General features: G+C 42.8%; 3 long non-coding RNA genes across 4 annotated transcripts in view; 2 read left to right on the top strand and 1 right to left on the bottom strand.

The window, feature by feature from the left end:
* The window catches only part of LOC108753497, a 36,060-nt gene that overhangs the window by 12,806 nt on the left and 5,898 nt on the right, over positions 1 to 17,356 (bottom strand). The gene's annotated exons all lie outside the window — the stretch shown is intronic.
* LOC108753495 lies at positions 1,455 to 10,251 on the top strand. 2 transcript variants are annotated; one of them, XR_001939625.1, is made up of 2 exons: positions 1,455 to 5,869; positions 5,919 to 10,251. It is a non-coding gene; the product is annotated as an uncharacterized LOC108753495 (long non-coding RNA). The 2 variants fall into 2 exon arrangements; XR_001939624.1 differs by having other exon boundaries at positions 5,907 to 10,251.
* On the top strand, positions 12,193 to 17,084 carry LOC108753496. Its single transcript, XR_001939626.1, has 2 exons — positions 12,193 to 13,575; positions 16,149 to 17,084. It is a non-coding gene; the product is annotated as an uncharacterized LOC108753496 (long non-coding RNA).

Here is a 17,356-nt window from a genome sequence, read left to right as displayed (position 1 = left end):
TTTCGCGCGACGACGACAAAGCGACGTTGACATTTCGCGCACGAGAAAGGAACGTAACCGTCGGACGTAAACGCGTCGGCACAGATACGTACGCGCGCACACACACGAGCATACACACGTAAATACAATACACATACATTACACATATGTACACATGTACAATACATATATTACAAAACTCATCAGCAGCACACTTTTAAGGTAAAGATATAAATGCGCGCAACTTGTGCTCGTCGGTAGCACGAAAACTATTAGCTCATAAGCGAACAAACAAAATATAGTTATTACAAACAGTTATATTATATATATTATATATACATACAGAGTATGAAGAGTATGACAGAGACAAAAAAAAAACCGGGCGAAACCCATTCACACTTACACGTTTAACTGAAGGTGCGGTAAGCGTGGAAGAGCGAGCATTTTTCGTGAGCAAAGCACGCGATGGAGAAGAGAGAAATAAAAAAAACTAAATGCTAAATATTATATATATTATATATATAAATATTATAAATAATGAATATAGGGTCTATGAGACTAGGATAGTTAGGCGAAAGGGAAATACGAGCGAATGCGGAGCGCGCGCCCGCGCGGGTTTTACGCGATCCCAAGTATTGTCGTACGTGAGAATGCGAGGAGCACAGGAGGCAGAGGCGAATGCGTGTGCGGAAGCGAGAAAGGGAGAGAAAGAATACGCGAATGATTTGACGAATGAACGACCTTGGGACCGACGTAGACGCACGGGCGCGCCGTTGAGCGAATGATTCGATCGAGTAAACGTGAATGCTTCGTGAGCATCAAGGAGGAGCGAATGAGAAGACGAGAGTGAGATTTTAGAATGGCATGCTTCAGGTAATCTGAGGTCCTGTGATCGTTATAAGCGAAATATTTTTTTATTTCCGGGTAATATAATCAGAAACGCGTAAAACTCTTGCGTCGTTTTGAACTTTTACTTGCAATATACCGTTACGTTCTCGCAATACTTAGGATGAAGAAGAATAAGAAGAGACGAATAGGAAATAAAGAAGGTGGATGAACAAAAACAAAAGAACAAAAAGAAAAAGATAATACGAAAATGAGGATGACGAGGGAGAGGAAGAATATAAAGGAAAGTACGTAGGTTTGATCGTGGAGCGAACCGAACTAACCCCTTACCCCCTCTTGAAATTCCCCTTTTCATCGAGTTTCCCAATTCAATACGAATCTCCAAAGTTGACCAAATTTTTCGTCGTCCTGTCGTATCTCTCCGAATTTTTCACTTAAGCTTTTCGATCATTCGTACTTTCGATGGAGTTATCTTTCGATGAGACGAGACTTTCCGTCTGGTGAAAATTTTTTTTTAGAATTCTTAATATAATTTCTAAGAAGTTTTACAATTTTTCAGAATTTTCTATTTAATGAAAATATTTTCAGATTTGTAAAATTTCTCGTTCTATAATTCCTAAAAATAAAAATCTTAAAAAATTCGAGATATTTTTTCAGAAATTTTCATAAATTTATATGACAATTCGAAAAAATGTCATCAGAGATATCAGAATTTTGTTCACCAGGATTGATCGTAAAAAATATCAGAGAGAATCATGTTTGTGACGTTTCGTTGGAAATAATTTTCTCGAAGCACGAAAATGAGAATTTCTAAAGGAAAGTAAAAACCAACGGAGATTTAGAAAGGCGATTGAAAAAAAGCGATGAAGGAAAAAAGTTGAAGCACTGAAAAGCACTTGATTCGATAAGCATTTGTCTACGACACGATTAGATTTCTTCGTTTTATTGGAATGGCAATCGCGAATTGATATATCTAATGCGGAATTGAATGATAGCGTGCTGAAATTTCTTCACATCTTTGGACGTTAACATCGATCGCGTTACTGTTATCGTTGTTTCCTTTCGGAGACTCGACGAGACTCTTGACTTATATATTTGAAAATCATCCTCTTTGATCCTCGCTTTTCATCCAAAAGTTTTCCCTTCATCTTTCCAAAAATGTAGAACTTCCTAAATTCTGTCAAAAAAAGTACGCCTACGAGTATAACTGGCAAAATCTCTTCTCTCGCTACGTTTGGAAGTGATACTTTCCATAAACTGTGAGAAATTATGTAACAAAAAGCTTCCCTTTCATGATGTATATACTTCCTTCCCATCTTTCATGTCCATTTGTTCGCCAATTACGAAAATAACCTAACGTCGTCATCTTCGTTGAACGTAAAAGACACGCGCCGAGAAGCCGCCGGATAGCCAGGCTTTTTGACCATCTGGGACGAGAGATGAAAAGATCACTAAAGGATTCATCGTCAAAGCTACATTTAACGATTGCACTCGTCTCGCGATCGGAACTCGACGGATGCGTCTGGCATATTTCTTTTCGAAAAATTTTCTAAAATTCGCTTTTTCCTTAAAAAGAAAAAGAAAAAGAAACAAAACGTTCCCGTCACCGTCGGGATCAATTTTTTCGCAAATCGTGAATTCGGAAAATTTGAAAAATTTATAAACTTGTCGTTTGATTTTTTTTTTGTATAAGAGAGGAATAAGAGAAGAATAAGCGGAGCCCCTCGAGTTCCAGCGATCGCGACCGCGGGTCGATTCATTGATCGTTATTATTAAAGTTTTTGCGTTACAGGGCGTTTTTTCCTCGGATTAAGTAGTATGTAAATACACCTTGATATCACAAGCATAAACTGAGAATTTACTGATAAACTTAAACGAACGTACATAATGCGAAATAGGGTTAGTTTCTATGTAAATACCTAAAGCTGGACGAGTGCATACACCTCGTTCACGCAACCAACGATAATCGTTTCTTATCGAACCAGAGCTTCTGTTCGTTGTCGGCGCGTGCCCACGACGATTGGCGATCGCTTCCGCCGCCCTGACCTCGCCACCACCCTAAAGGGTGGACTTTACCATCCCCCGAGGAAGGATCGCGTGCGGGAGCGTTCGCTGTTTCTCGGGCATCACCGATCGGGAAATTTTTTTTTTCACGACACTAATACACTTACACATCAACACTTACACTACACGGCATTGCGATGGATTGTACAGGGATAGGAAAACATCTAAAACACAATCGTCGCACATTTCGACGCCCACCGTAACATCGTTAGGGATCGATTTATCAGAAAATTTCCATCGATAAAATATCGCGTATTGTTTTTCGGTCTTTGATGAAAGAAATCGCGGACACAATGAAACGTATAATAAGTAGTGTGGTAAAAAAAATTTTGTAGCGCTTCTGGTGCGAAAGAGATGCGAGCGTGCTGCAGAAAATTAAGAATGAGAGAAACGGCGTGAGAAAATCTGGAAGAGAGCGGATGCAAAATTGAATAGAAATTTTAAGATCTGTTTGAAGCAAAAAGGAATGTCAGACAATATCGGTGAGTTTGAGAATGGACGATGGAGCGAATGAATAGAATTTAGTTAGGCGAAGCTGTTAGCACGTGTCTCGCGCGGCTGAAGCGCGAAATAAATTCTCGTTGGAAAATTCGCGAGTTATCTAACGATTTTCAAGTGAACCGTAATTTCATTTCGCGGTCCTTAATCGAGCGTCGAGAGATATCAAGATCACGGTGCACGAAATAGGTAGTAAAGAGCGCAATAAGAGCGAAGTAAGAAACGGAAGGATGGAAAGGTCAGAGCGGTTACTAGTTACCACCATCACAAAAAAAAAATTTAATAAAACAACAGCGACAACAATACAAAACACTACCACCACTACCACGTCGAGATCCTTCATGACTGAATCGCGATCATGAAACGATTGACAGACGACTGTTTTCGACCGGTGCATCCTGCCGTGCGCCGAGGGTTGCTTTTTTTAATTAGCAAAGCGACAAGAGCGCGATAATCGACGGGATGGTTCTCCAACCTTCCCCCCGATTGCAATGAAATAACACATCTTCGCGAAGGAAAAATTCCCGAGGCGCCGGCCCGTGCCCCGCGAACGTGTACCATAATTTTAAATTTAAACGAAAGGTAATGCAAAAAAAAAACACACACAAGCGCGTTAAACAATAGATCTAGTAGTGTATGTTCTGTAATCAACTGAGAAGTAAGCGAGGATAAAGATAAAGAAAAGTAATAATAAAAAAAATGCGGGTCACACCGCGAAAAAAAGCACAAAAAAAAATAATTTACAAATATATTGATTTACATATGCCCGTAACTCGTAAGGGGGCCGGTGGCGCAAACGCGCCCGTGTGAGATTTTCGGGCCCTACGACGACGTAGGAAGAGAGGAGACGGCGGGACACGTAACACGGGCGTCCGCGAGAGCCGCGAGACCACGAGATGTGCTCGCGGTCCATAAAGCGGAAGCGGATAAAGCGCGAGAGACCGTGAAAAAAAAATCTAAAGAGACGGTTGTCGGTTGGGTCGTCCGTCTTCGTCGCGAGAGAGGCGGCGAGCCGCATAAAGACGACGAAGGAAGACGAGAAAGCGACTGTGAGCAGCGACGAGATACGGAAAAGGGGACGGAGGCTCACAACAACGCCTAGACAACGGGAGAATCCGGAGAGGAAAGCCCCGAGGCGTCACGGACGACCCGAGGACGACGCATGAGCGCCCGACCGTAGTCCACTCGTGGAAACACGACTAGCAAGTAGTCGAGAAGAGGCCCACAATGGTAATAATAATGATAATAAATATATATATATATATATATATACGCGTATATATATATGTAATAATGAAGAAAATCCACAGCGCGACGTCGCCTGCAAAATCGGCCCTACCATAATCTTAATCTCTTTCATGTAAATTTGCTAAATGTTTAAATAATCTAAAAAGTGCCATAGCCCGGATGCGCTGGTGCATACTCCCAGCGCATACACACTTACAAATACGACTCGACCTTCACGAATCAAACGAAAAAATCCGCGGACGCGCGAGCGCGCGCGCGCTCGCGACCGCGGTAGAATTGGTATTCTCGCCAAGGAACAAATACAGTGTAACAACAGTGACAGAAACCAACGCAAACAGGACACCCCACCCCCCCGCACGGGACGAGCGCGTATCGCGCGCTCCCAAACGACACACAAGTTAAAGCGAAGTCGCCCTGGTCCACGAGCGTGCAACCCCGCGCGCTCAAACAGTTCTCAATACACGAGCACGCGCGCATGCGTGCGTGCGTGCGCGCGTGTTCACCCGCATAATACACAAGGTACAAGTACACAGTTTTCCACACTCGTATACACTTTAAGCACACACGTCTACACACTTAATTACACACGCTACGGATATGTAAAGCCAATTAATTTTGTAAATTGCCTAAAAAAGAATTTTTGAAAAGACACGATTCGGCCCCGCGATAACATTATATTTTTGCGCGTGTCACGCAGAAAAACGCCGATCCACCTGGGAAAAGTCTCTCCGGCTTTTTTTCCCTCTCGCGAGGGGCGAAAAAAAGAAAAAGAAAGTCCGCTTTTCACAGAGGGGAGACGCGTCTTCTCGGGCACCGTTGGAAAAAGACTTTGTCGACTTTTCACGGTTCAATTTCAGAAGAGAGAGCAAAATTCGTGGATGATAACGGCACACGCGTTTGTGCTGGTAGTGCTACGTAATATGTATGAACGCAGCAAAATTTCGCGGCCTTTGGCATACAGTTTGGATGCAGTACCGATGATGAACGGTGCGTGCGTACTCGCGTGAGACACGCGCGAGTGCGCACGCCCAAAACACGTCCCGGACTTGACACGAGAGTACCCGGATGTGACGTGTGGGCGGCCTCTTCGTCGGGCTAAGTCCCGACAACGGATAGGTGGCGAGGTGCCAGAGAATTTTGTCAATGAGAGTCGATGGCAAGTGAGAGAAGGATTTGAAGAAATGCGACAAAGTGGCGAATGAAGTCCAAAACGAAGTTCGAAGCCCTTTGATCGGTGAGAGACTGAGAGAGCGAGCGAGCGAGCGAGCGAGAGAGAGAGAGAGAGAGAGAGAGAGAGAGAGAGAGAGAGAGAGAGAAAGGCACCTTGGATACCACCTTGGAGAGACCCATGTTCCACGAGACGCAATCACGAAAAGTGTAATAATCACATAAGGAACACATAACTAAGAGGAATGTGGCAGCGGCAATTGCATAAGGGCCGTTGTTCGAGTGCGGCTTTACAAGCAAAAACCGTTGGTTTGTTTTTGATCGGGTTTTAATTTTTTAATGAAATAATCTCACGACGCGCGAATATATATCACGTACGATCGCGCGCGCGCACGTGCGCGCCTGGATTTTGCAGTGCAGCTCCGTGATGATCGTACCGGCAATATTTGTTGGGGGCAAACGGCACGACGTACGACGTATGTGCATATTATTCGCGGCAGTGTGTATCGTAAGTGCGCAGCATATGATAAAACCGACAGTCTAGCAGTGCGAGCGCCTCGGCGGCATTCGCGTCTTCACGCGGTGACCCTGACCGAGCCTCCGTGATTAAAAACCGGAATAAGTTGTTTAAATGTCCACTATATAAATGAAAGAGCCATAGTTGTTAAGGCGGTGGGTTCCGTCGTTCGGCGAGTCGATTCGACCTCACATCGCGTCACACGCGTTCGTCCTGGCCCCAGAGAGAGAGAGAGAGAGAGAGAGAGAGAGAGAACTTCGAGAGAGACGAGAGGCGGCGAGTCAACGGGGGAAAACGCGCGAGCGACAGTTACGGAGAGATTTCAACGACCGCGAAAAACATTTGGCAAACCGGCAAAATTCCGAGGTTCCTGGCAGATCGAAACAACAACAGAGGTAGCCGAGAGAATCCGATTTGGAAATTTCGCGTCTAAATACGACGTTCGGCAATCGAAATTCAATATTAACTCTAATCCATATTCTCGATACTTTTAACATTAAACGTCGGGCTCTCTATCCGATTTTCTCATCTCTCTGAAAGTGGCCGGTTCAGTGCCGGCGAAAGGAAAATAGATGAGATCGGAATCAGATGTAGCGTTCGGCGTTGGATGTGTAACGAAAATGTGGATCTTTATCTCGGCTATCAAGCGGATGGGAAGGAAAAAGTAGGAAAAAACATCCGGGAACGGAGAGCATCCAGAGACTCTAAACCTTATGATCGATCGAAGTCGTGAAGAAGTAGCGACTGCCATGATCCCCACAAACAATCCACACAATTAATATAATAACGGTCGACGGCAACGAGCGTACGGACCCATCGCGCTGTCTCGTCATGGGACAGATCATGCGAACGTGACGTGTCCGATCGTATTCGATCGTACTCGATCATACCACCGTGTGGTCTTCCCGCGACGAGGCGATACTCTTTTCAAAATATTCTTCATACTTCCGTTCAGGAGAATGTGTTTCTTTTAACCTGAACCCAATCGACCCCCCGCATGCGTGTCCGAGGTGAAAGACCGAGTCCGTTTATTTGGCATAAAAACCGAAAAAGAAAAAGGAAAGAAATCGATAACCGCGCGAAAGACAGACGAAATTAGGTAGTAACTTATGAATATGAAAAAGTTGCGAATTTATCACATAACTGTGAATCGGCATTAAAAGAAAACAAAAAAAAGACAGAACACGAGAGTGTGTGAGATGAGTATATTGTCCGCTGAGTGGGTGCCTTCGTCAGGGTTTTCCGTTACAGTAAACAGACAGTTCTCAAGTATAACTCACAATTAGTAGTGCTATAGTAGGACAGTAATCACAGTGTACCGCAGTTAAACAGTTAAATAAGTAAGTATACGGGAAGCACGTGGTCTTTTTCAGTGTCTGCAGAATCTCGTCGTACACCATCTACCGTTAATCGGGTAGTGGCACGACCGGAAGTATACCGGATTCATTTCGTGCGCAACTTCCTACCGAAACCTCACCCGTCCCGATCCACCGTTTGGCTAAACGTTTCTACCCTTCTAAACGACTTCTAACTAACTTACTTGGCCCACGAACGACCGGTACAAAAAGGAATTCGATCATACTTATCGAGAGAAAAAAAATCTGTCCTAAGAGCAAAATTCCAAAAATAATTTCCCAACCTTACCAAACCGGTCGCTCGCAACCTTTCCTTTCACAATTCAATCGCGACATTTAACAAATAAATATGATAATAAGTGTACTAAGTGTCTGTAGTTTAGCCAACGTGTACGTTGTATACTCTGAGGTAGGCGCGAGAGAGTGACGGTGATAGAAAGTGGGAGAAATAGCCGGAGGAAGAAGGAGAGAGAGAGAGAGAGAGAGAGAGAGATAGACGATTGCACGGTGGAGCCATATTTAACTAACTGATAACAATTAATTAATTACAGTAATCATTCAAGATGACTTAATTAACAGTTAACCGTATCGCATACACACATGAATAATTATTAATTACACGTACTCCAGTATATAAGTAAGGCGCCGAGCGGTAGCGCCGCGCGTACCGCGCGCACCGCCTCTATCCAATAAAGAAATCGCGAAGGCACTCACTACGGAGATCAACGAGCAGGGACTTTGGGACTCGGACGCGGATCGGAGGGTACCTGAACACGCGAGCCCGGATTCCAGATCGAAATTGATCCGCCGAGTGATCAACGTGGGAGGGGAGGGGGGGGGGAGAGGGGGAAGAGGAAAAAAAAACAGAAAAAGAAAACGATCGAGCCCGACGAAAGTCTCCGGGAAGTCTGTCCGGCTCTTCCGGCGATCGGAAACGATCGGCTGTTCGACCTCAGGATCGTTTCAACTCGCTCGCGACAAGATCGTAACTGCGTGTTCGAGCAACGCGTGTTCAGGTGTCCCGCGCACCCCCTTTACTTTATTGGTCTTTCAAGTGCAACGTTGAGTTACTTCACTTACAGCGTTGTTTTTCTACACAATACAAAATACCCCACCACCCGTCCCCACCGGCGAACCAATCCACCTCATCACGCTCCCGCAGGAACAAAGCCATCCCCTTCACCCACCGCCCCAATCACTCATCCCCCATATACAATGTTGTCTCACGTCCGTTCGCGATAAACTTGGTTGCGAGTCCAGTGGTGGTCGCGCTCCGTTCCTTCGGTTAGAAAACAAAAGTAAAAGAGATCACGATTAAAAAAAAAAAAAACTGGAATAGGCAAACCCTTTTACTTTTAATAAAAGAGAATTTTGGAAGGATTTCTTATCGGAGAAATCACCGATTCATTTCTATATCCTCGAGAACCGTTTTCTCCAAATTTTGACAAAATACTTTTGCGAAAGTGATCCAAAAACTGATGCTATTCCGACGGTTTCATCTCGACAATGGAACGGAACGCGACTCAATCTCGACTCCGAAAAAAAAGCGAACGTTAAGTTTCTGAATTCAGACTTTTACGTAAAGTTAGTTACCGAGTAATACAGCGCAAGTTATCGTTAATTTTCGACGCGCAGCCTCGTTGCGACGAAGGCGATGCAAAATAGCGTGCAAATCCATCCGCACGATCTTCTCGCGCTGAAGAGCGCGACGAGGATGCGCGTGCAGGTTTAATGGTATCGATTGAGTTTGGTCGAAGTCCCCTTTTGGGCAAACACACCGACGCACTTCCGGTCCCGCCGGCCAGCATCGTTCGACAGAAAAAAAAAGAAGGAAAGAAAGATGGGGAGGGGGGAAAAAAACGATCTCGAGCCTCCGAGAAGATCGCAATAGAGAGGAAGCGATCCTCCGTTCGAAATTCAATTCTAGTCAAAAGAGGGTACAAAGCCGAGACGGGTGTCAACTCGGACAGGCGAAATCGGTACTTATTTAATGCGAGGAGAAAGCAAGGGGGAGATAGAAAGAAAGAGAGAGAGAGAGAGAGAGAGAGAGAGAGAGAGAAAGGAGGCTCGAGAGGGAGAAACTTTCCATAGGATTGCGTGTATTTCATTCGGCGCGGCAGAGAAGAGATTAAGGGAAACACGGGAAATCGATGAATTGGAAAAAAAAAAAGAGGAAAAAAAAGGAAATCGAAATATGGTGCTGGAGACGCAATCTGTGGAATCGGCGGGGTGGCGGGACCGTACACGAGGAAATATCCGCGTTGCTGACAAAACGTAGCCTCTTTTCGTTGTGTCAAACCGCCGGCCAGGATCCGGGCCGATCCTTGTATAAGCAAAAACGACAAACTTTCAAAAAGCAAAAAAAGATGAATGTACGGTGCGAATGGATCTTTCATGAAGCTTCGATTGTTGTTGTTCCGTCGAGTTTTTCCTTTTGCATATAAAAATACCCACCCTCACGCTTTCCCGGCGAGGCTGCCGGGCGGGATCTCGCACGTTCGTTTCCGATACGCTCGATGAAAATCGATCCTCGATCGGCGAAGATAACGCGAAAAGCTTGGAAAGGGATAAAATGGAAAGAAAAAAAGAAGTAAAATCGAAAACGTCGAGAGCCCGTCAAGCGAGCCCCAGCCTTTCGATACCGCGGTTAACCTACGATTATTATAATTGCTATTAGTTATTAATTATATTATTATTACAATGAGATTGCCAGAGGGCAATTGGAGGCGTATTTTATAGAGAAAGGAAAGGGAGAAAGAGAGAGAGAGAGAGAGAGAGAAAATGCAGGAAACGCGCAATGCCTCGATTTAAAGTTTGGATCGTCGAAGCCATAATATGTTACAAAATAATAATTCTTAAGTAAATCGACGAGAAGCGGTAGTAAGGGAAAAGAAGCCACGTTTCGAGATTCTCCTTTTTTTTTTCTTTTCCTTCTTCACGCGGCTCCTTTTCTTTTTTTAATTACACACGTATACACGAAACACGCGTACATACAAATTTACACTCTAATTAAGTGACTGACTATACGTTACTTAGCAAATAAATATTTATGTACGAAGGTAGAAAAAAAAAAACACGGAACACGATATCGCGTTACGGAAATTTGAATCCTTCTCTCTTCCTTTATTATTATTACTATTACTACTTATAATAATTATTATTATTATCTAGACAATTAGGCATCGAAATTTTATTGTTGTTAACGATCGCGCGAGATTGGTTTTCATTATGTTTGTTATTTTTTTCTTTTTAGTTATGCGCGTGATATCGCACGACTGAGAAAGACGGGGATGAATTTGTCGTTCATTGAGATTTATACGTATTTTTCCTTCATTTTTCTTTACGCTAAGTATATTCGAATTCGACTCTCGCTTTCTTGATCTTTTCTTTTTTTTTTTTTGTTTTTTTCTTCTTTTTTTTTATTTGCGTACCGCGCATGTGTATCGCGTAGAAGTTATATTCAAATTCTACGTTCCTTCCCCCCCCCCTTTTTTTTTACGCATACCAGTGCACTTTCCTCGTTCAGATGGCGAAGAGTACGGGGACTAATCTCGATCTCATTTTACACGTATCCGACGTATCGCCGCGGGGGAAAATCAAGCTCGTTCGAATCGACGGGTCGCGAGGATTGAATTTTATTTCTTCCATGTCCCATTATACGTACTCCTCAATCGTCTCATCGCAACGTTTTCGTTCGCCGAACCGCGAGATTACTGTTAACGACCACGCTTTTAGTCTCTACGTGACGATTACTTTCGGTCTCGCTATGAGAGAGTTCCTATTTAATGAGAAACAATAATCGGTTAGAGAAAGGTTTGGAGGGGGCGGGAGGGGGAAAAAGGGGGGGAAAAAAACGAGCGTGGCGGGAAACGCGTCGTTCGGCGAGCGAGCTCGTCGAGTTACGTTTGCTAGTCAGAATTGGTTTGAAAAACGATGAAGCAAGCTAGAGATTTTTACGATTAGTTACTGCCTATTATTAATTAATTAATTTTGTTAAGCGTAACCGTTACGTTAGTTAACGCGGCCTCACACTCGAGCTGCACTCATCCTGAAGTAAAGTAGGTCAACTTGTACACGTGCACGCACACGCGCGCACGCACACACAGACACACAGACACACGCATACAATGATATACAAAACTACGGTTCTTTAGTTACTATTCATATAGATTGAGTATCCTTGATTTATAAAAAATTAATCACAGTCCGCCGAGACGTAGGTCATGTTAAATTTAAGTCAACTCCATTCTTATTTTTGTTACGATCTTCCTTTTTCCCGCCCCCCCCCCCTCTCATGCCTTAGACGCATACATTCACGCAGACTTAGCCTGCCACAACTATTACATAATAGCATATAGTGCCAACACCATCATCACTCCTATTATTACACTGCTACCGCTGTCGCTAGGAAATATTTGTACGTCGCTATTATTATTACTATTATTATTATATTATGTTATATATTATATGTTATTATTATAACAATATTATTATTATTATTATATTATTATAAACATTGTATGTATTAGAATTCCGTGTTGTAAACTGTTCTGTCCTCGTTCGCGTATGGTACATTAGGTAAATCGATGTGATACATGTCTAGTTCTCTTTGTGTCAATTCGACCGTGATTAGTTTTCCCTCTTCACATCCTTTAATTTTTTTTTTTTTTTCGTTTTTTTTTTTTTTTTTCGTTTCGTAATTCCTCTTTCGCGGTTCCTCGCGCGTGCGCGATCGACGACGGCTTCTTTTGCCTGAGAGAGAGGCAGGATAACATGTCGAATCTTTAAAATACGCTGACGATTGTCACATGGAGTTTAGGACACGTGCATTTATTAAATTTTATCGTTACCTACTATTATACCTTGTCGATGGAATACCGGGCGTACGAACGCTTAACACGCCAAGCATGGAGGATGCTCTGAGAAAATCTTCCCTCTTTTATCGCTCGACGTATCGGAATTTCGGATACGCTCAAACAAATTCGAGACTTCGGATATATTTCTAAGTATACAAAAGTATATGTGTGATCTTAAAGCGAAATTAATGTTATATTGATCTCGATACAACCGGCGTTCGTACACCCGGCGATATTCGTTATTAGTTAACGCTATTAGTTATTATCAGTTAATGCTATTAGTTATACTATTACCACTATTATTAGTTATCGCTATCGACTCTTGATGCGTCCCTTATTGTCGATCGGCGAAATAACTATTTCGATTGCCCTCTTCGTCTCGAACGCGCTTCGTTTAGTTAGCGCGCTGTCACATTAATCTCATTAATCATCTCCTTTCACTAATTAATAAAATCTAGACTCGAAATTAGGATCTCTCGAAAGTGTTACATGGTACGTTATGGAAAAAGAAAAAGAGAAAGATTTTCACCTGTTTGCACACATTTCGTCCATTCCATCATACATTTCGTGCGATGATATAAAATTATTACATTGTTGAGAAATGAATCGTAATCGTTATATCTTGATCGTTCGAAAATTTCATGTGCTAAATTAATGTGCAGCGAGAGAAAACACGGAGTTAATCGATCGAGACGGAGAGCGGTGTGCGCGATTTGAGATGTTTCGATGGAGGATTAATGTCCGAAAGGTGCGATGACTAGCTAAAGGAACCAGAACGCAACGAAGAATGTCAAGAAGGACAGTTCGTTCTGATTGTTTCTGGTCGCGTTCTGGTTGCAATTAGAGAAGCTATGGGATCCTCAAAGCACCAATGCACGTCGCGAGCTACGTACATACAATTTCGAATTTCGGAAAATAATCGACGCGCGAAAAAAGAAGTACGGAAATAAAAAAAAAAAGCTATCTTAAAAGCACAATTACTATGTAGTGAGGAGGAGAAAGAGAGAGAGAGAGAGAGAGAGAGAGAGAGAGAGAGAGAGAGAGAGTAAGGAGGAAGCATGTCATACAATTATATTCATACCAATCTCTTTCGGTTACGAGCAAGTTCCGCATTGTGTAGGATGTCTCATTGATGATTACGATGTGAAGATTAATATCTACGAGATGACGAGAATGGTCGATGATTGCGACTAACGGTGGAAGAGCGAGATCCAAATTGTGAAATCGCGAGAGCCTTTTTGCACGAAAACGCATTTACAAACGGATGCGTATCTCTAGGAACGTTCTTTTTGTTGTTGTTGATGATGATGATAATGATAATACGTCGATGAAACGAAAGGGTGCTTCTGTGTGATGGAAGGAGCTCCGGGCACGCGTGGAAGGAAAATTCGAAATTCGGTAAAAAAATATCTAGTCTTTTCCCTACCACGTACGCGACGACCTGATTCCGTCTCGCGTACGTGGGCAGTGTTCGATGAGAATTCAAAACTAGCATGTATCGACATCTACTGGAATCAATCTTTTTGGTCGATCAGTCGACCGTCAATTACCTTTCCAGGCACAACGACGACGGGTGAACAGGATTGCAAGGAAAGAATCTCGAGCGCCAGCTCCTTTGGTGGCTCCGAAAAGCTATTATTCTTATGTCCGAACGAAATGTGAGATCCGATTTATTCCCCGGTCCAGTTCGCCCTTCGTTATCACTCTCTTTAATCGAGAAAACATGCTCAATTCTTGTCGATCAATCATATTATCACGCTCCATATTTAGGACGCTCGAAAGATGTGCTTGATTTTACGGCGCAAAATTTGTTAGAAAAAAAAAGTGTACGACGCTTCGTCGAGGTCTTCTCTAGCAATCCAAAAAAGAAAAAAAAGAAAAAACAATACTTTCGGCAAAAAGCAACCACTTTTCGACGGCAGAAATTATTTTTTCAAAGGAATTTTCTCAAATCTTACCGCGTTCGATGCGTGAAACAGCGCGAGGAAAGACCTCGACGAGACATCGTGATTCTCTCGAACATATCAAAACACAATGGGCTCCACGTTGGAGCATTACTGCGACATTACTTTCGATGTGTAATTAGATTGTAAGTAATAAATCCAATAAAAACGCACGCGTCTATGCGCACCGCGATGCGCGCTCGCGCATAGACGCCATTGAACACTGCACGATCGATGATCGCAAGAAAAAGTTGTAATAAACGCGAGATCGAGGATGGGAAAAGATCCGATCCTTGAAACATCCTTTTAGGCTTACAATCGAGGATTAAGATTGTTAGATGTTAATGTCTGCGGAGCGGGTCGGCTTGGCGCTTGGTGAAAGTGATCCCTTCGCGCAAAAATTTTCTCACAAAATTCGAAATTCTTTGAACGAAATTATAATACATGAAATGAAATTTTTATCTGTGAGATAACGCAATAATTCTTTTACGGCGATAAAAGAAATCACAATTTATATACGGCAAGAGACATTTGAGGAGCTATGTCTAATAAAGAGACTCGAAATACAGAGATCATTTCGACAAGATCGCGAAGCCGATTCGCGGGCGTGTAGATCGATGATAAGCGAAAGGAAAAGAAGTTTATAAGCGAGAATAAATTCTTCGTGCCTCACGACTTCCGGCTGGACGACCTTTCACGCGACTACGATATTCATAATTAACGGCTCGGATCGTTGATGACGGGAGACGAACGAAGGAATTTGATCCGCAGTTAAATTGTAAATACGCGGTAATCATGTGAAAAATGATGCTCCCGATCGTGAAATTCGTTCCTTCGTAAGCGCAAACGGAAGCTCGTCGATTCCGGAAGCACGCGATCGGCCAGCCTAAATTTAAGGTCTTTTTTAGAAATTAGCGGCGGAAAGGCAGATATATATCGCGAGGGCGACTATCGCTGCAATTTTGTGAATGAGAGAGCAAGAGTTTGCCTGCGACTGAAAACGTTGGGAGATAAGTTGAGTGAATGGAAAAAAAAAAATGCATCGATCAGTGTGTTTGCTGGTAAGAAAAACAAATCGAGAGAATGAGAGAATGAATGACATATATATAGAGGGAGAGAAAGAAATTAAGTAAGCGAAAATGAGATATAAATGCATGTGAGAGATAGGAGAATAAACAAAATTTTACTACCAAGTGGACTAGAATCGCAACCGATGGGCATTATTAAGCGAAAATAAAATTTTCGGAGCGTTTTTTCGACGAAGAAAAGCGTCCAAAATTGTACCTATTTTCATTTTATAAATTATATATATATATGTATATGTATATGTATATGTATAGATATACGACGATCTAAACGATTATTATTGCAAGATGTAATTGCAAGAGAGAGAAAGAGAGGGAGAGAGTGTGAAAGAGAGCGCGCGAGAGAGCAAGGCGATAGAAAGACGATGAAAAATAAGAAATTATTGTATCTATATTCGGAAAAATGATCGATGATGTATTCGAATCGTGATTATTATTATTATATATTATGATTATTGTGTATAGTTAAGGCGAAAATGGAATTTTAGACGAAATTATCGAACTCGAGGTATACATATAGGGAATGTAAGTGAGAGAAAGAACGTGTACGTGTGTGTGTGAGAGAGAGAGAGAGAGAGAGAGAGAGAGAGATTTCTCGATGGTGATTGCACATTGCATGTCGACAGGCAACAAAACAGAGTCCCCCTCCCCTCCAGTAATAAAAATCAATAGAAAAATCAAGTCATGGCCGAATGAAACGCAAGAGCAAAAAGTTTTTTCAGTACGTGAATTTTTCGAGATCTTTCAAAATTTGCACGAAACGGGCGACTTCTTTTCATTTTTCGAGATCGCGAAATTTTTCTTCCAAAAGATATTGAAAAAAAAAAAAGAGAGAGAAAGAGAGAAAGACAGAGAGAGTGATTCTCGTTTCCTTTGTACCAGGACCAAAAGAAAGCAAATAGCCGAATATATATCTATATATAAAAATATACATATATGTATGTATGTATGTATGTATGTTCGTATGTACGTACATACATGAAACCAACACACGCAACGCGTACGAGACGTGCGAACGTGTTCTTCAGCGCGACGATCCTGCCGGAACGATGCGCGATCGAGCGACTTTCGGACAACCAGAACGAGTGCCTCGGGTCCGATCCCAATGCTGGACGGGCCCAGATTTGGGAAAATTTTTTGCCGGCAGATCGACGCGCTAGAGGAACACGAACGGTGAGGAGGAGAGGAGACAGGAGGCAAAAGTAGCTCGGACAGCAATAGTTACAGGTCGAAACAAGCAAAAATTACAGGTTTAATAAGAAAAGAAAAAAAAAATACAACAATAGAAATTCAGTCGGAACAGCGGAAACAAAAATCGCGTAGAAAACACGAGGCAACGTATAGTTATTATATTTTCTCTGTTAGCGCACAGATCGCACCATCACAGTTTCAGTTCTTCCCTCGCGATCGTAGATCGTTGTTAGATTTTCCGACGCTCATGGTATCGCGACGTCCGCATCCCTCGATCGAGAATGCATTTCTCACGAATAATCCGTTCGGTTGAATATCACAGAGTGATCGAGAGAGAGAGAGAGAGAGAGAGAGAGAGAGAGAGAGAGAGAGAGAAACAAAGTTGTCATCGATCGACGGATCCGAGACGTCGTTAACGCCTTATTTTTTTTCACCGCAACGTATCTGTTCTTCTCATCAGTATTGCAATTTCCCAAACCCCCTCCCCTGCAATCATCTGCTCCTGATTACAGCGTATCCTCATGTGCGGTACAAATCCCGCGGATATATCCCGTTTTTTCACCCTCACCACTCCACCGCCACCGAACATCCCCCCCCTCTCCCCCCC

This window comes from Trachymyrmex septentrionalis, unplaced genomic scaffold (genome assembly GCF_001594115.1).
Source record: "Trachymyrmex septentrionalis isolate Tsep2-gDNA-1 unplaced genomic scaffold, Tsep1.0 scaffold7, whole genome shotgun sequence".
Taxonomy (NCBI): domain Eukaryota; kingdom Metazoa; phylum Arthropoda; class Insecta; order Hymenoptera; family Formicidae; genus Trachymyrmex; species Trachymyrmex septentrionalis.
The sequence above is the reverse complement of the archived record's forward strand: the minus strand, read 5'-3'. Positions and strand labels throughout refer to the sequence as shown.